The 19,847-nt window shown below is 41.9% G+C and overlaps 1 protein-coding gene across 11 annotated transcripts in view; it reads left to right on the top strand.

The window, feature by feature from the left end:
- NR2C2 (nuclear receptor subfamily 2 group C member 2) overlaps positions 1-19,847 on the top strand; it is an 88,479-nt gene that overhangs the window by 26,478 nt on the left and 42,154 nt on the right. The gene's annotated exons all lie outside the window — the stretch shown is intronic.

The following is a 19,847-nucleotide window of genomic DNA, read 5'->3' as shown; positions in this document are numbered from 1 at the left end:
GGACTAAACACTGATAGAGCCCTTTCAGTATTTATGATAGTTCGTGTAAGGTGGATTCCTAGAAGTAGAATTACCAGGTCAGAGGGCATGAACAAATTTTTATGATAAGAAGAGCAGACTTATTGACCTCAACAGTTGGACCTTGGAGCGTTTTGTTTACTTGGATTAATCTTTCCTTTTATACATCATTTATTAGTTGTACTTAGTGAATAGAGTGTAATGTTTTTTAGATCTTTCAATACTTGAGGTAGGGAGGGACTGCAATCTCCCATTTTTAAAAGAGGAGAATCATTTCTTTTTTCCCCCCTCTTGATTAATTTTTCCCTTCGGGTTGGGAGCCTAGGTTTGTGCTAAAATTTGAAAAATGGATGACATATTCTCTTAACTTAGTTTATTTTAAGTTAGTACACATACAAACTTGTAGCAGTGTGGAGATCTTATTTTAGTTTCCTTCCTCTCTAAATTCCCCATCCTATATAAAAGTAAATATCCATAAACTCTTCCCACCTGTCCCCAGACTTTCATTTGTTTTGTTGACTGACTAGTATTTGTTTCATGTTAGTTAAGGTGTTAAAACAGGTGAGTCTCCATGTCAAACAGGAGGCTACAGGTTGGCTTTAGTGGCAAGTGCTCTTGGCCGGCAGCCAAAGAATCTGGGTATTAGTTCCAGCCCCACCTCTAATTCACTGTGACTTCAGGAGCAGTGGTTCCTCTATGGCAGTGGTTCTCAACCTTCTGGCCCTTTAAATACAGTTCCTCATGTTGTGACCCAATCATAAAATTACTTTTGTTGCTACTTCATAACTGTAATGTTGCTACTATTATGAATCGTAATGTAAATATCTGATATGCAGAGTGGTCTTAGGTGACTCCTGTGAAAGGGTTGTTCGACCGCCAAAGGGGTTGCGACCCACAGGTTGAGAACCGCTGCTCTATGGCCTTACTGGAAGGTTGAGGCTTAGACTTGAAGCCATTCCATGGCCTGTTACAGTGCTGTCTTTGCACTGCCTATGCTCATCCTCCTGCGAGAATGGGAGCCTGCAGAGGCTAGAACTCTGACCTGTATTCACATGTTGAGGCGATGTAGTCAAATGTTTATTAAATGAGCCCAGTGCTGTTTTTCTTGTGGGTGTTTTTGTATGTAATGTAGACTGTTATGTTGTTGCCTTCCCTTTGAATGAATAAGGAATTTGCAAGGACCCTGTCTAAAAATATTAGCTTAATATATTGTGAAGTTGAAAATGCTGTATGTAGAATGTGGTATTTCTGAGTTCTCCAAATCTTCCTCCACTCCTTAAAGTTTTAAAACTATTTTGAATTTGTTGGACTCCATGGTAACATTCTTAAGAGCTCTCAGTTCAGGTGGTCTTTAAAGGAAAGAGGGGTTGGGAGCATTTAGCAAAGGTAACAATGCAGGTGAAGGGAGAACTTTGTAAAGCCAAGAACATTTTCTCTAGAAGCAAATTAATCATATTGTTAGACAGACTGCTTCAGCAGCTGGTGAAACAGCGGGAACATGACAATTTTGCTTCCTTAGTTACAAGAAGTGATAGTGTTCTTGACCTTCAGCAGAGCAGGGTCACGGAAAGGGCATCTTTATACAGCCTTGTCAGATTTTAGTGAATGAAATCTGCAGTGGCAATTTGAAAGCAAATGCCTGTGAGTTCCCCAACCAGCCCCTCGTCATTTGGGTTGGACCCTCTGGTCTGGAATATTGCTGAGGAAAAATGTAAATTAAACTGCAGGGATTCTTTAGCATGGTAAGTGTAAGGGCCCTGAAGAAAACAAGCCTTTTCTCCTTCTCTGTTACTGTAGGGAAGCCTCCTTGTAATGTAGTGTATTTCACAGGTACTTGTTTTTCGAGCAGTTGGTAAATTGCAGTGGATTTAGACACCTATTTGAAGGAATTCATTTTAGTGTCTACTGTGCTTAGCACCTAGCAGATTACTTCTTTATAGGCATATTCTTTTGAGTGTGCTGGGTAAATTCAGGGGATCAAAAGCCATTTGCTTGTTTATTATTGTTTTCAGCAGGTTAATCTGCCTATGAACAGTTTGTGAACCATATTGCTCTTAAAAACATTGTTTTACATAATTACAGGTAGTGGTTGTTGACTTTGGATTTTTGTTTTTGTGCCAGTAAATTTAGGGCTGTAGTTTCATCTTTTTTAAACATATTATCACCTGGAAAATTGAAGAACTGGTTAATTAATTTTGTTATGAATGGGGCTGATTTATAATATTCTGCTTTGATTCTTTCATTGACTTTATACTAATAAAGAAGAGCTGGATTTACCAGTCTTCAAGAAAAGTAACTCTTTATGAATGTGGCACACGGACATTATAAGGTTTTAATCCTCTGTGAGGTAAGGGGTAAGCACTTTAAAGAACAGCAGCTTCCTGTGGATTCTTCTCTCTGTGATTCAAGTTGCAGCACAAAGAGGGTTTAACTCTTTGTCCATTGATCTTTCATTACACTTGTTATTTAATGATCTTTTGAAATTAAAAATAAAAGGAGGATGTAGTACATTTCAGTTCAGGATAGAGGTGTCCTCTACCTGAAACCATTTACCCACTTAGGCATTTACGGGTTACATTGTTCATTTTTTCACTGGGGATGTTAAGGAGAAGTCGGAAGTTCCTGATATTTGTAACATATTAGGCCTGCGCAATCTGTTTTGTTTCAGAGTGTGTGAACTTTGTTGCCCTATTAATAACTTAGGGGAATGTTGCAGCCAAAATCCAAAATAAATTACAGTTTAGAAACTCTTTTTTTAAATATTTGCTCATTAGCCAGTGCTGTCTTTGCGCATTCTCTTCATCTTTTAGCAAATGACTGTGTGTAAACTACAGAAAAATTTCCTGAGGATTATTTCCTTTAAAAATGCTACCAAGGCAGTGTTATATTATGATGAATAGAGAAGGTTCTCCATGTTGAAAATGTATGAATTTTCCCATCAACCTCATAATCCCAGGTGTGTCAATGGAAGCCAGTATTCCTTGGTTTATAATCAACGGTCGCCAACCAGTGGTCCACGAGGTCCGAAAGGTTGGCGACCACTGACTGGTTTATATAATAAACTTCCAAGGCAGGTGTTGCGTGGTACTGATAGAATATCTAATTAGCAGACAGGCACAAGAGTAGAGTAAAACAAAGAAAGGGGTAGGCAGAGTCCCAGGACTGAGTACTGTAAAGACTTCTTATTTATTCCCGAAGTTTAAAGTGTTCACTGACTAAGCAGTCATTGTGGGCCTAATATGTGCCTGGCTTTGGGAGTAAAAGGAGAAGTAGTAAATGTACCCTCCTGCCCCCTAGGGAGGCTTCAACAGGCAGTTACAGTAAGCTCCCTGGGGAGAGTGCTATGATGCAGGAGCTCTAGGAGCTCAGCGTGGGACATGTATACCAAACTGAGGGATCAGGAAGGTCTGGCCAGAGGAGCAGGGTTTTATTAAAACTGTCTTAGCCAGTAAACATTTGTGTGTTGAAGCAAGCATGGTTAATGTTAGAAAGAATGTGAAGTGACACAGCTGATTTTACCCTTTAAGCATGAGTCACAGACCAGGCCTTGAAGACCTGCAGCTCAACATACTTATTTTTACCAAGCTGGCTCATAGCTTAATTGAGTCCTTTGGACTGGCAGTTAGTAGTCCTTTGGACCAGCAGTTTCCTGGTCAGAGTGCAAGTACTCTGGCCAACATATAACACACACCTGGGTGGGCATTTGTACTCATCGTGAACTAAAAGATCCTGCCTTGTCCTTTGCAACTTGAGGAGGTTGAAGAAAGTAGAAAGTAGGCTAAGACTCTCATCAGGTACTGAAAAGGTAGGCAGGAAAAAATGGAAAGCAAACCCTTCAAGTAGTCAGAAATTCAGCTAATATTTTTAATATATTATGTAGATTTCTCTTATTTATTATTTGTATTTATTTACTTATTTTTAAATCCTTACCCAGGGATATTTAGAGACAGAGGAGAGAAGGGGAGGAGAGAAGGAGAGAGAGAGAGAGAAGCCTTGATGTGAGAGAGAAACATCAATTGGATGCCTCCAGTATGCGCCTTGACCAGGGATCAAACCCGCAACTTAGTATGTGCCCATTTCCTACCTTAATACCTGTTCATAATATTAGGCTCTAACCTACACAGCTACAAAAATTTTTCAGAGGTCCCATCATAGCATCCCTTTGCTGAATCCCAGGAATATTTAAGGCTGTTCACCCAGTCTACATTTATTACTGAGTTACAGGCAGCCCTGTAGCCCACGCCAACTTGACCCATGTCCCTTCTCAGGCAAATTTGTTGAGGGTTTTAGGCTTCTCATATAAAAGGAATTCTAAAATTTGCAAGTGTATCCCTTAACAGGTGAGGGAGCCAGAATCCCGGAGGTTATAAACTGTAGCTCAGGCAGAATTGCAAAGCTGGCAAATAGCAGTCTAAGTGCCCAACCCACACTTTTTCCCTTTTAGCCTTCCATCCCCACCCCACTCCACCCACTCCCAGATAACTTGAAGGCAAGACCAACTTTAGAATGCTCTGTGTACCCAGCACACAGCTCCAGAGTGGCACAGGGTCAAGGCTCAGCAGGTTCCAGTGAAGTATGGCCAAGGTCACTTTTGGCTTACTGTTTAGAAAGCTCCTTTGAGTCCTGTGGAATATTTTTTTTTCTTTTAATTTTTTATTATTAATTAAGGCTTTATTGTTCAGATTATTAGATTTGTTCCTCTTTTTTCCCCCCATAACTCCCCTCCACCCAGTTCCCACCCCACCTTCCTCCCTCACTCCCCACCCACTGTCCTCATCCATAGGTATACGATTTTTGTCCAGTCTCTTCCTGCATCCCCCTCACCCCTTGCCCCCCCAAGAATAGCCAGTCCACTCCTTTTCTATGCCCCTGATTCTATTATAATCACCAGTTCATTCTGTTCATCAGATTATTCACTTGATTTTCAGGTTCACTTGTTGATAGATGAGTATTTGTTGTTCATAATTTGTATCTTTACCTTTTTCTTCCTCTTTCTCTTCTTAAAGAATACCTTTCAGCATTTCATACAATACTGGTTTGGTGGTGATGAACTCCTTTAGCTTTTTCTTATCTGTGAAGCTCTTTATCTGACCTTCAATTCTGAATGATAGCTTTGCTGGATAAAGTAATCTTGGTTGTAGGTTCTTGGCATTCATCACTTTGAATATTTCTTGCCACTCCCTTCTGGCCTGCAAAGTTTCTGTTGAGAAATCAACTGACAGTCATATGGTTACTCCCTTGTAGGTAACTGACTGTCTTTCTCTTGCTGCTTTTAAGATTCTCTCTTTGTCTTTTGCTCTTGGCATTTTAATGATGATGTGTCTTGGTGTGGTCCTCTTTGGATTCCTTTTGTTTGGGGTTCTCTGCACTTCCTGGACTTGTAAGTCTATTTCTTTCACCAGATAGGGAAAGTTTTCTGTCATTATTTCTTCAAATAGGTTTTCAATATCTTGCTCTCTCTCTTCTTCTGGCACCCCTATAATTCGAATGTTGGTACGCTTGCAGCTGTCCCAGAGGCTCCTTACACTATCTTCGTATTTTTGGATTCTTTCTTCATTTTGCTTTTCCGGTTGGGTGTTTTTTGCTTCTTCGTATTTCAAATCGTTGACTTGATTCTTGCAATCCTCTAGTCTGCTGTTGGGAGTCTGTATAATATTCTTTATTTCAGTCAGTGTATGCTTAATTTCTAGTTGGTCCTTTATCACAACCTCGAGGGTCTCATTAGATTTCTTGTAGATCTCGTTAAGTTTATCGGCAGTTTCTAGAAAATTCTTGAAAAACCTTAAAAGTGTGATTTTGAACTCTATATCCAGTAGTTTGCTTTCCTCCATTTCTGTCATTTGTGTCCTTTTTCTTTGTCTCCGCATTTTTTATACTTCCCTGTGTTGATAAAGTGGTTTTCTGTGCTAAGTGTCCTCTAGGCCCCAGTGGTTCAGCCTCTCCAATTACCTGAGGAGGACACTCTTGGTGCACCCCCTGTGGTCTTTGTGCACAGTCTTGTAGTTAAGCCTTGATTGTTGTAGGTATCACTGAGAAGAATTGACCTCCAGGCCAATTGGCTGTGAGAATCAGCTGTGTCTGCAGTGGGAGAACTTCTGTGCTGGAGACACCCCTCTGGGGCAAGACTTGCTTCAATGGGGCTTTGGTGCTCACTGAGTCTGCCCCCTGAGTGTGTCTTTTATGGTTCCATGGAGCTGCAAACTGGATGGTCCCACTCTGACCTCTGGGTTTCCTGGCTCCTGGATCTCTAGGGAGGTGCTAATCTAGCCTTTGCCTGAGGCTATCCAGCAAAAGCCTCCCTGCAGGGCTTGGGCGGGGCGGGTCCCAAGGGGTCAACAGGGTGGGGCTAGCAGTATCCTGGAAATCCCTTCCAGCCCCTCCGAGAGAAAGCTGCCCTCGAGTTCCGACTGCTGCCAGACAGTCCCGTTTCTCCCGTATGAGTCTGGGTCCATAGAGACTCGCCTTGGATATTTTTTTAATACTTTCAAATAAACTTTTTATTGTAGTATAAGATACATAAGTTCGTAATTTATAGGTGTATAACACACTGAATTATCAGAGAGAACATTACCATGGTTAAAAACACCACCCAGGTTGAGAACAAAATAAAATTTCCTGCCCTCCCTTAGTTGACCTCTCTCCTGACTACTTTTACACCTTGGATTGCATAATTTATTTGTTCCTTTTTTTAAAAAAAAATGTTAAGAGCTTTATTAAAGTACTATAGGCCCAGTGCACAAATTCATGTACCAGTGGGGTCCCTCTGTCTGGCCTGCGGGATCAGTCTGAAATTGGCTCTACAACATCCCCTGAGGGGTCCAGGATTGCAAGAGGGCGCAGGCCAGGCTGGGGGACCCCACTGGTGCACTATCAGGACCAGGGAGGGATACGGAGGTTGGCCAGTTGGGGAGGGACTGCAGGAGGGCTCCAGGGCGTGTCTGGCTCATCTCACTCAGTCCTAATCGGCCGGATCCCAGCAGTAAGCTAACCTACCTGTCGGAGCGTCTGCCCCCTGTTGGTCAATGCATGTCATAGCAACTGGTTGACTGTGTCCCCTGGTCGTCAGTGCACGTCATAGTGTGTGGTTGAGCGGCCTTAGCATATCATTAGCATATTACGCTTTGATTGGTTGAATGGATGACCGGACACTTAGCATGTTAGGCTTTTATTATCCTACTAGGGGCCCAGTGCACGAAATTCGTGCACTGGGTGTGGGGGGGGGGGGGGAGTGTCCCTCAGCCCAGCCTGCCCCCTCTCACATACTGGGAGCCCTCAGGCGTTGACCCCCATCACCCTCCAATCGCAGGATTGGCCCCTTGCCCAGACCTAACGCCTCTGGCCTAGGCGTCCGGCCCGGGCAGCGGGGACCCACAGCTGCAGCGGCTCCGCGATCGTGGGCTTCGCTTTAGGCCCAGGCAAGGGACCCCTAGCTCCCGGGACTGCCAGCTTCGACCATGTCCAGCTCCCATCGCTGGCTCCACCCCTACTTCCTGCTATCACTGTCCAGGGTGGCAAAGGCGCCTGATTCTCCGATCATGGCTGGGGGGCAGGGCAAAGGCGGCCCCAGGGCCGCCTTTGCCCTGCCCCCCAGCTCTTAGCTCCCCCCTGGGTTTCTGATCACTGTCAGTGGCAGGGGGCTTCTTCCTGCTTTCCTTTTCACCTCCCTGCATTGTGCCTACATATGCAAATTAACCGCCATCTTGTTGACAGTTAACTGCCAATCTTAGTTGGCAGTTAACTGCCAATCTTGGCAGTTAATTTGCATATAGCCCTGATTAGCCAATGAAAAGGGTATCGTCGTACGCCAATTACCATTTTTCTCTTTTATTAGTGTTGACTAGTGGCCTGGTGCACAAAATTCGTGCACTCGGGGTGGGGGTCCCTCAGCCCGACCTGTGCCCACTCCCCGTGTCAGTAGGACATCCTTAGCGCTGCTGCAGAAGTGGGAGGGGCTCCGCCACCCCTGCTGCACTCACCAGCCGTGAGTCTGGCTTCTGGCTGAGCGGCACTCCCCCTGTGGGAGCACATTGACCACCAAGGGCCAGCTCCTGCATTGAACATCTGCCCCCTGGTGGTCAGTCAGTGTCATAGCAACCACTCGTTCTGCCATTTGGTTGATTTGCATATTAGCCTTTTATTATATAGGATGTAATAAAGAGCTAATATGCAAATGGTCCTCGCACCCTTGCATCAGGGGACCTGAGGCCATGCCCCCCCCCCGCCCCAGGACCAGGGCACCTGAGGCCGTGCCCCTTGCCCCGGCACAGGGCTGGGAGACCTGAGGCCATGCCATGCCCCCCGCCTGGCACCGGGCCAGGGGACCTGAGGCTGCGCCCCCCCACCTGGCAGGGCTTGATGGGGGTGGGGCCGGCCGGGTCTGGGTCTTGAGCGATTTCAGGGTGCACAGGGGTGGGCGGGGACTTGACTCTGGGTCCCGCAGCACGCCCCAGACTCTGACAGGAGGGAGATTTTCATATACGTTTTACTAATTTTCTGTCATCTCTGACACTTCTATTATAGAGAAAGGGCAAATAGCAATATTAAAATATTTCCTCTAATTAATTCCCTTTTAATGTGCATGAATTTCATGCACCGGGCCACTGGTATGGAATAATTCACATACCATACAATTTACCTATTTAAATTGTACATTATGTGGCTTTTAATATATTTATAAGGTTGTGTACCATCACCACTATCTAACTCCAAAACATTTTTCATTATACCAAAGGTACCTTACATCTCTTAGATATCCCAACCCCCACTCCTCCCCCACCCACAATTCCCTATTCCCTCAACAATAGGCAACCACTAATTTACTTTCTGGCTTTTTTATCACCTTGCCTATTCTGGACATTTTATATAAATGGAATCATTCAATATGTGGCCTTTTGTGTTTAGTTTGCTTTCACTCAGCATAATGTTTTCAAGGTTTATTGATGATGTAGCATTAATCAATACTTCATTTCTTTTTATGATAATAATAGAGGCCTGGTGCACAAAATTCGTGCATGGGTAGGGTCCCTAGGCCTGGCCGGTGATCTGGGCCAATCGGGGCCTTCCGGCTGCCAGCCAGGACCTCCCTTTGCTGGCTGCCAGCTGGGGCCTTTCTTCATTACGCACCGCTCCCTGGTGGTCAGTGCATGTCATAACAAGCGATCAGTTTCCCAGTTGAACTCCCGCAGGTACAATTTGCATATTCGGCTTTTATATATGTAGATTTTGTTGTATATGTATACCACATTTGTTTGTTCATTTGTAGATAGGCATTGGGTGGTTTCTCTTTTTTGGCTAATAGGAATAATGCTGCTATGAATATTCCTGTGCAGGTTTTTGTATGACATGTTTTCATTTCTCAGCTGTATCTACCTAGAAGTGCTGAATCACATGATCACTCTGTGTAAGCATTTGAAGAACGGTTTTCCAAACTGTCTATACTATTGGATATTTCCATCAGCAATGAATGAGAGTTCCAGTTTCTCCACATCCTTGCCAAACTTAATCTTTCTTTTTTATTATAACCATCCTAATGTGTATGAAGTGGTATCTTTGTTTTTTATCGATTTTTAAAAATTTTTAAATTTTTATTGATTTCAGAGAGGAAGAGAGATAAAAACATCAGTGATAAGAGGGAATCATTGATTGGCTGCCTCCTGCATGTTGGACCGAGCCCGCAACCCAGGCATGTGCCCTTGACCAGAATCGAACCTGGGACCCTTTGGTCTGCAGGTCGACGCTTTAGCCACTGATCCAAACTGGCTAGGGCTTAATGTGATTTTGATTTGAATTTCTGTAATGGCTAATGATGTTGAGCATCTTTTCATGGAGTTATTGGGCATATATATATCATCTTTGGGGAAATGTCTATTCATCATCTTCGTCATTTTAAAATTCTTTTAAATAGTATTGTAATTGAATTATAAGAGTTTTTTTTCTTTTTTAAAAAATATATTTTATTGTTTTTTTTACAAAGAGGAAGGGAGAGGGATAGAGAGTAAGAAACATTGATAAGAGAGAAACATCAATCAGCTGCCTCCTGCACAGCCCCCACTGGGGATGTGCCCGCAACCCAGGTACATGCTCTTGACCGGAATCGAACCTGGGACCTTTCAGCCTTTCAGTCTGCAGGCCGATGCTCCATCCACTGAGCCAAACCGGCTAGGGCTATAAGAGTTCTTTATAGCCGAAACCGGTTTGGCTCAGTGGATAGAGCGTCAGCCTGCGGACTGAAAGGTCCCAGGTTCGATTCCGGTCAAGGGCATGTACCTGGGTTGCGGGCACATCCCCAGTAGGAGGTGTGCAGGAGGCGGCTGATCGATGTTTCTAACTCTCTATCTCTCTCCCTTCCTCTCTATAAAAAATCGATAAAATATATATTAAAAAAAAGGAGTTCTTTATATAGTGTCAATATAAGTCCCTTGTCAGATATATGATTTGCAAATATTTTCTCCCACTCCCTGGGTTTTTTTTTCACTTTCTATATAGTATCCTTTTAAGCACAAAAGTTTTCAATTTTGACAAAGTACATCTTACCTACTTTTTCTATTGTTTTTGTTTTGTTTTTAATTTAAATTCTTTATTGTTTAAAGTATTACATAAGTCTCCTTTTTCCCCATTGACTTCTCCCTGGCCGCCCCCACCCCCAGCACATGCCCTCACCCTACCCCCGTCTATGTCCATTGGTTATGTTCATATGCACGTATACAAGTCCTTTGATTGATCTCTTACCCTTTCACCCCCCACCTTCCCTCATAAATTGCACAGTCTGTTCAATGCTTCTATTGACTATGGTTCTATTTTTGTTCATCAGTTTATGTTGTTCATTATATTCCACAAATGAATGAGATTGTGTGATATTTATCTTTCTCTGACTGCTTATTGTGCTTAGCATGATGCTCTCCAGTTCCATCCATGCTGTTGCAAATGGTAAGAATTACTTCTTTTTTACAGCAGCATAGTATTCCATTGTGTAGATGTACCACAGTTTTCTAATCTACTCATCTACTGATAGGCACTTAGACTGTTTCCAAATCTAAGCTATTGTAAATTATGTTGCTATGAACATAGGGGTGCATATATCCTTTCTGATTGGTGTTTGTTTTCTTGGGATCTATTCCTAGAAGTGGGATCACTGAGTCTCTTCAATAAATGGTGTTGGGAAAATTGGACAGATATATGCAAAAAAAAGAAACTAGACCTCCAACTTACACCATACAAAAATAAACTCAAAATGGATAAAGGACTTAAACGTAAGACGGGAAAGCATAAAAATCCTAAAAGAAGCCATAGGCAGCAAAATAGCAGACATTTGTCATAGCAATATCTTTACCAAACAGCTCTTAGGGCAATGGAAACTAAGGAGAAAATAAACAAATGGGTCTACATCAAAATAAAAAGCATCTGCACATTGAAAGAAACCATCAACAAAACAACAAGAAAGCCCACTGCATGGGAGGACGTATTTGCCAATGTTATCTCTGATAAGGGTTTAATCCCCAAAATTTATAGGGAACTCATTAAACTTAACAAAAGGAAGATAAACAATCCAATCAAAAAAATGGGCAAAGGCCCTAGATAGACACTTTTTGAAAGAGGACATACAGAAGGTCAAGAGACATATGAAAACATGCTCAAGGTCGCTAATCATCTGAGAGATGCAAATCAAAACAACAATGAGGTACCCTCTCACACCTGTCAGAATGGCTATCATCAATAAATCAACAAACGAGTGCTGGAGAGGATACAGAGAAAAAGGAACCCTCTTGCACAGCTGGTGGGAATGCAGACTGCTAAAGGCACTCTGTAAACAGTATGGTGTTTCCTCAAAAAATTAAAACTGGAACTTCCATTTGACCCAGTGTTTTTTTAAAATATATTTTTATTGGTTTTAGAGAGGAAGGGAGAGAGAGATAGAAACAACAACGATGAGAGAGAATCATTGATCGACTGCCTCTTGCACACACACACTCCCACTGGGGATCGAGTCCACATCCCAGCCATGTGCCCTTGGCCAGTATCGAACCCGGAACCCTTCAGTCCACAAGTCTACACTTATCCACTGAGCAAAACCAGCTAGGGCAGTTTTTCTATTGTTTATTGTCCTTTAAGTATAATGGCTAAGAAATCAATGCCTAATCAAAGATCATGAAGATTTACACCTATTTTTTTTTCTAATTTTTATATGATGTGAAGTAGGGTTTAATATTATTATTATTATTGATTTCAGAGAGGAAGGGAGAGAGAGACAGAGAGAGAGAGAGAGAGAGAGAGAGAGAGAGAGAGAGAGAGAGAGAGAGAGAACATTGATGATGAGAGAAAATCATCGATTGGCTGCCTCCTGCATGCCTCACACCGGGCACTGAGCCCACAAGCCAGGCATGTGTCCCTGACCAGAGTCAATCCTGGAACCCTTCAGTCCACAGGCCAACACTCTATCCATTGAGTCAAACCAGCTAGGGCTCATATTTTTTTATAATAAGAAAATAAAAAGAATTTTCTGTTCAAGGAGAGCCTCACTAGTATAATTTATCACATGTAACAAAACACATACTCTGTTTACAATTCAGGCTTTAGAAAAATTTCAGGAAGTTTGTGATAGTATTACCTACTACGTACTGAGTGGAATTAATACTTAACATATTATTCATTAACCCTCTCAGTAGTCACATAAAATAGTAATAGTATGTCCACGTTGAATTTGAGGGAACTGAAGTTTAGAGGGTTTATGTGACTTGCTAAAGGTGACACTACATGTTTCAGAGCTCATATCTGTTGGATTCCATAGCCTGTTGATTGTTTTCAAACTTCTAATAGATTGGCAGGTTGGAGTTCTGGGCAGGGTGGAAGAGCCAGCTTGGTACACGCCTCACATCCTCCACATGAAGCTTTGATGAGATACTTGAACTACAATTGCCACCACTGTTTTGGGTCGGGCAGATAACAGCTCTGCAATAGGCAACAGGTTTGGGTACAGGGGCCAGGAGCAGGACAACAATATGACTCTGCCGCCAGGGGACCCATGAGCTTTGTGTAGACCCTGAGCATTCCTCCCCATTTTCTCTGTGGTGCCTTTCAAGCTGCTATCCCCACACTGGAGCTCAGAAGGAGTAAATCCAAATTTCTTCATGGCAGTGATTCTTCTTCACCCATTTGAATTCAGAAGAATGGCATAGACATCTTAAAAAACCACAGTAGTGTTCACTCTGCATAAGAAGGAACTCCAGGAAGATGGCAGCTGAGTAGGGGGATCTTGCTCACAGTGCCTACCAGAACCAAACTGGAAGTTACAGCTAAATTGAGAAACAATCACTCTGAAATATCTTCTATATATATAAATGTCTAAGCGACCAGCCGGTAGCTATGACACCCAATGACCACCAGAGGGCAGACACTCTGTCCCGTAGCTATGCACCAGGGGGCAGACGCTCAATGCAACAGCTGCCGAGTTGTGGTGACTTGGCAGCTGCAGTTCTCAGGTGACACACCTGGAACCAGAGAGGAGGGAGCCCGATTCCAGGGTGCATCACCCAAGAACCATCCTCTTGCAATCCAGGACCCCTCGGGGGGATGTCAGAGAGCCAGTTTCAGCCCAATCCCTACAGGCCAGGCCAAGGGACACCAGGCATCTAGTTAACTATATAAAAAGGAGACTTTTAACCAAGGACTGTAAAAGCCACATCGAGACTGCACCTATACAGCAACTTGCACATGGTCAGAGTTGAGCCTCACAGTCAGTGAGCCTGAGGGTTGATTCCACACATGACCAGACCAACAGCAATCAAAATCCAATTACATTAGGAGGGCCCACATATTCCATACCAGGGACATTTCTAGAGCATCAGACTCAGGAGATCAAGGAGATTTCACCCCTGGGTCTCACAGAACTCTTTACTACATAAGGCCACCCCACGAAGACTTGGAGGCATAGCAACTCTATCTAATACATAGAAACACAAAGAGGTAGCTTAAATGGGGAGACAAACCCCCAAATGAAAGAAAAGGAGGAAACTCCAGAAAAAGCTAAATGAAATGGAGGCAAGTAATTTATCAGATATAGAGTTCAAAGTAATGGTTATAGGGATGCTCAAGGAACTTGGTGAGAATTAGAAGGAGCTTAATAAGAACTACAACAGCATGAAAAAGGAAATAGAGACCATGAACAAGAACCAGTCGGAAATGAAAAATACCATATCTGAAATCAAGAATACACTGGAGGGAATTAAAAGTACATTGAATAAAGCAAAGGATCAAATCAGTGACTTGGAAGACGGTATAAAAACAACACCACCACCCAATTAGAGCAGCTAAAAGGAAAAAGAATTAAAAAGCAGGAGGGTAGTTTAATGGAACTTTGGGACAACATGAAATGTACCAACATCCTCATCGTAGGGATACCAGAAAGAAAAGAAAGTGAGCAAGAAATAGAGAACCTGTTTAAAGAAATAATGACAGAAAACTTCCCTAATCTGGTGAAGGAAGTTACACAAGTTGAGGGAGCACAGAGAGTCCCAATCAAGATGAACACAAAGACCCACACCAAGAGATATCATAATTAAAATGACAAAAGTTAAAGACAAAGAATAATCTTAAAGGCAGCAAGAGAGAGACAGAAAGTTACCTATAAGGGAGTTCCCATTAGACTGTCAGCTGATTTCCCAACAAAAACATTTCATGCCAGATGGGATTGGCATGAAATACAGTGGAACCTAGGTTTTTTAACTTAATTGGGTCCGGGGGGCTGTTCAAAAACCGAATAATTTTTCCCTTTAGAAATAATGTAAATTGAATTAATCCATTCCAGACCCCTAAATGATACCATTTTAATCTTATATATAGTATATGTCTAATGTACTGTTTAATCTATAAATAAACACTTTAAAACTAAAAGACATGAAATGTACAATAAAAATGGTGATGTACTGTACATTTTTAATAACAAAATGACAACAAAAGCAAAAAAAACAACATGAAAATGTTCACCGAACAATTTTCTGAATTATTAACATGAGATTTAGCGGTAAATTGACTCATACGTGCACATTCTCTCCTTTGTTGCTTGAAAGGCATGTGACTGATCATGCAGGTATCAGCGTGAAAGAGTTCAGTTGAGAAGCCAATTGTTTGAGATGGGAGACAGTTGAGAATTGAGGTTTGACTGTATGCAAAGTAGTGAAAAGATAGAACCCAAATCCAAGACTACTCTATCCAGCAAGACTATCATTTGAAATTGAAGGTGAAATAAAGAGCTTCCCAGCTTAAAAAAAAAAAAAAAAAAAAGGCTAAATGAGTACATTAGTACATTACCATCAACTAGCATTGCAAGAAATGGTAAAGGGACTACTTTAGGAGGAAGAAATCGAGAGAGAGAGAGAGAGAGGAACATAGGTATAAAGGGAAAAAAGGAAGGCAATCAATAATAACCTTAAGTGTAAATGGATTAATGATTCAATCAGAAGACATAGGATAGCTGAATGGATAGGAAAACATGACCCATATATATGCTGTCTGGAAGAGACCAAGTTCAGAGCAAAAGTGAAGGGATGGGGAAAAATATTTCATGCAAATGGAAATGAAAAAAACATTGGGGTAGCAATACTCATTTCTGACAAAATAGACTTCAGAACAAAGGCCATAGAGGGACAAAGAAGGTCACACATAATACTAAAGGGATCAATCCAACAAGAAAATATGATTCTTGTAAACATATATGCACACAATAGAGGAGCATATAAATATATTAGGAAAAAAACTTTTGGTGGACTTTAATGGAAAGATTGAAAGCAATACAGTCAAAGTAGGGGACTTTAACACCCCACTGACATCACTGGATAGATCTTCCAGACAAAAAGAATCAGCAAGAAACAGAGACTTTAAATGGCATTCTACATCAGATGGATTTAATTGATATATACAGAACATTTCTTCCCAAAGCAGCAGAATACATTCTTCTCAAGTGCACATGAAATATTCTCAAAGACCACATATTATGACACAAAAGAAGTCAACAAATTCAAGAAGATTGAAATCCTATCAAGCATCTTCTTGGATCACAATGGCATGAAACTAGAAATCAACTACAATAAAAACACTCAATCCCAACTGGCAGTGTGGCTGTGGTTGAGTGTTGATCTATGAACCAGGAGGTCACAGTTCGATTCCTGGTCAGGGTACATGCCTGGGTTGTGGGTTTGATTCCCCAGTGTGGGTCATGTAAGAGGCAGCCAATCAATGATTCTCACCATTGATGTTTCTATCTCTCCCTTCCTCTGAAATCCATAAAAATACATTTTTAAAAAACCAACCTCAAAAAACATTCCAACACATGGAGGCTAAATAGTATGTTATTAAACAATGAATGGGTTACGAATGACATTGAGGAAGAAATTTTAAAAACCTCCTGGAAACAAATGAAAATGAGCACACAACCCAAAATCTATGGGACACTGAAAACAGTCTTGAGAGGGAAGTTCATAGCATTACAGGCCTATGAGGAAACAAGAAAAAGCTCAAATAAACAATGTAACCCTACAACTATAAGAATTAGAAGGAGAACAAGAAAAGCCCAGAGTAAGTAGGAAGAAGGATCAACACTAATAAAAGAGAAAAATGGTAATTGGCGTACGAGCTACCCTTTTCATTGGCTAATCAGGGCTATATGCAAATTAACTGCCAACTAAGATTGGCAGTTAACTGCCAACAAGATGGCGGTTAATTTGCATATGTAGGCACAATGTAGGGAGGTGAAAGGGAAAGCAGGAAGAAGCCCCCTGCCACTGACAGTGATCGGAAACCCAGGGGGGAGCTAAGAGCTGGGGGGGGGGGCAGGGCAAAGGCGGCCCTGGGGCCGCCTTTGCCCTGCCCCCCAGCCATGATCGGAGAATCAGGTGCCTTTGCCGCCCTGGCCAGTGATAGCAGGAAGTAAGGGTGGAGCCAGCGATGGGAGCTGGGCACGGTCGAAGCTGGCAGTCCCGGGAGCTAGGGGTCCCTTGCCTGGGCCTAAAGCGAAGCCCATGATCGTGGGGCCGCTGCAGCTGCGGGTCCCCGCTGCCCGGGCCGGACCCTCAGCCAGAGGCGTCAGGCCTGGGCAAGGGGCCGATCCTGCGATTGGAGGGTGATGGGGGTCAACGCCTGAGGGCTCCCAGTATGTGAGAAGGGGCAGGCTGGGCTGAGGGACACTCCCCCCCCCCCGCCCCCACACCCAGTGCACGAATTTCGTGCACCGGGCCCCTAGTATAAAAAAGATTAGAGCAGAAATAAATGACATAGAGACTTAAAAAAAAAATAAAAAGATCAATGAAACCAAGAGCTGGTTCTTTGAAAAGATAACCTTTACCCAGACTCACCAAGAAACAGAGAAAGAACCCAAGTAAACAAAATGAGAAATGAAAGAGCCAAAATAACAGTTGACATCACAGAAATACAGATGATTGTTAAAAAACAACAACGCACACAAAACTATGAACAACTACATGCTAACAAATTGGACAACCTGGGTGAAATGGACAAATTTCTAGAAACAGACAACCTTTCAGAACTCGGGAAGAATCAAAACCCGAGTAGTACAGTAACAACTAATGATTGTACAGTAATACAAAAAACTTCCAGCAAACAAACATCCTGGACCAGATGGCTTCACAGGCAAATTTTACCAAACATTCAGATAAAAATTAACACTTCTCACACTATTCCCAAAAATTCGAGAGGAAGGAAGATTTCCAAGCTCTTTATAAGGCCAGCATTATCCTAATTCCAAAACCAGATAAAAACACTATGAGGAACGAAAAGTCAGGCCAGTATCGCTGGTGAACATAAAGGCTTAAATCCTCAACAAAATATTAGTAAATTGGATCCAGCAATACATTTAAAAGATCATACAGCATGACCAAGTGAGATTTATTCCAAAGTCACAAGGCTGGTACAATACTTATAGGTCATTAAACATGATACATCGCATAAATAAAATGAAGGATAAAAATCCCATGACCGTAGCAATAGTCATAGAAAAAGCATTTGATGAAATCCAGCTCCAGTTTTTTATAAAGACTCAGCAAAGTGGAAATAGAGAGATCATACCTCAACATAAATAAAGGCCATATATGACAAACCTACAGCCAACATCATACTCAGTGGGCAAAACTTAAAAAGCATTTCCCTTAAGATTAGGAGCAAGAAGACAGGGATGTCTGCTTTCACCATTCTTTTTTTTTTTTTTAATATATTTTATTGATTTTTTTACAGAGAGGAAGGGAGAGGGATACAGAGTTAGAAACATTGATGGGAGAGAAATATCAACCAGCTGTCTCCTGCACACCCCCCACTGGGGATGTGCCCACAGCTAAGGTACATGCCCTTGACTGGAATCGAACCCGGGACCCTTCAGTCCACAGGCCGAGGCTCTATCCACTGAGCCAAACCGATCAGGGCTGCTTTCACCATTCTTATTCAACATAGTACTGGAAATCCTAGTCACAGTGATCAGACAAGAAAAAAAAAAAATAAAGGAATCCAAATTGGAAAGGAGGAACTAAAATGGACATTGTTCACAGATGACATAATATTGTACATAGAAAAACCTAAAGACTCCACAAAAAAACTATTAGATTGAATAAATGAATTTCCTCAAAAAATTAAAAATGGAACTGCTGTTTGATCCACAATCCCACTTTTGGGCATATATCCTAAGAAGCCAGAAATACCAATCAGAAAGAATATATGCACACCTATATTCATAGCATTATTCACAATAGCTAAGATCTGGAAGCAACTCAAGTGTCCATCAGTAGATGAGTGGATAGAAAAGCTGTGGTACATTTACACCGTGGAATACTATGCAGCAGTAAAAAAGGATCTCTTACCCTTTGAGACAGCATGGAGGGACCTGGAGAGTATGTTTCTCTCTCCTCATTGATGTTTCTACCTCTCTATCCCTCTTTTCTTCGCTCTCTCTAAAAATCAGTAAAAACATTTTTAAAAAAGAAGATATCAATGGAATGCAGGCTGGTACAGCCACTATAAAAAACAGTAAGGAGTTTCCTCAAAGAAGTAAATATGGAACTGCCATTTGACCCAGTGATCCCACTAATAGGAATATATCCTAAGAAATCCAAAACACCAATCAGAAAGAATGTATGCACCCCTATGTTCATAGCACAATTTACAATAGCTAAGATCTGGAAACAGCTCAAGTGCCCATCAGTAGATGAGTGGACAAAAAAGTTGTGGTACATTTGCACAATGGAATATTATGAGACTGTAAAAAAAGAACTCTTAATTTTCAGAGTAATAAAAGACTCATCCAAAATTCTAAATGTTCGTTATTAAAAAAGGAATTAATAAGTGCACTCTAATGAAGTGACTGGCCAGTTACTTTTTCTTAATTACAAATAGTAAACAGCTAGCAAATGCATGTACATGGATTCTGAAAAATGTATTCTCCAGGATTTGAGCCTTATCATACCTTCTCTAAAATAGTTTGTGTGTATTCTGCTTATCTCTTAACCAAGAGAGAATTTATATGAAGCATTTTGTAAAGTGAAAATCCCTATGAGAATGTTGGATTCTGTTATTTATTATAGTGAATTTTTGTTGGTAAAATTAATGCTTATGAAAGAAAATATCTTTATAACTTAACCCAGTAATTAATCATGATATCCTTTATAAAATTAAGATATATTAACTTGCCGAAGCCAGTTTGGCTCAGTGGATGGAGCGTCAGCCTGCGGACTGAAGGGTCCCAGGTTCGATTCCGGTCAGGGGCGTGTGCCTGGGTTGCGGGCACATCCCCAGTGGGAGATGTGCAGGAGGCAGCTGGTCGTTGTTTCTCTCTCATC

This window comes from Myotis daubentonii, chromosome 14, assembly GCF_963259705.1.
Source record: "Myotis daubentonii chromosome 14, mMyoDau2.1, whole genome shotgun sequence".
NCBI lineage: Eukaryota > Metazoa > Chordata > Mammalia > Chiroptera > Vespertilionidae > Myotis > Myotis daubentonii.
This window is presented reverse-complemented; position numbering and strand designations above follow the sequence as displayed.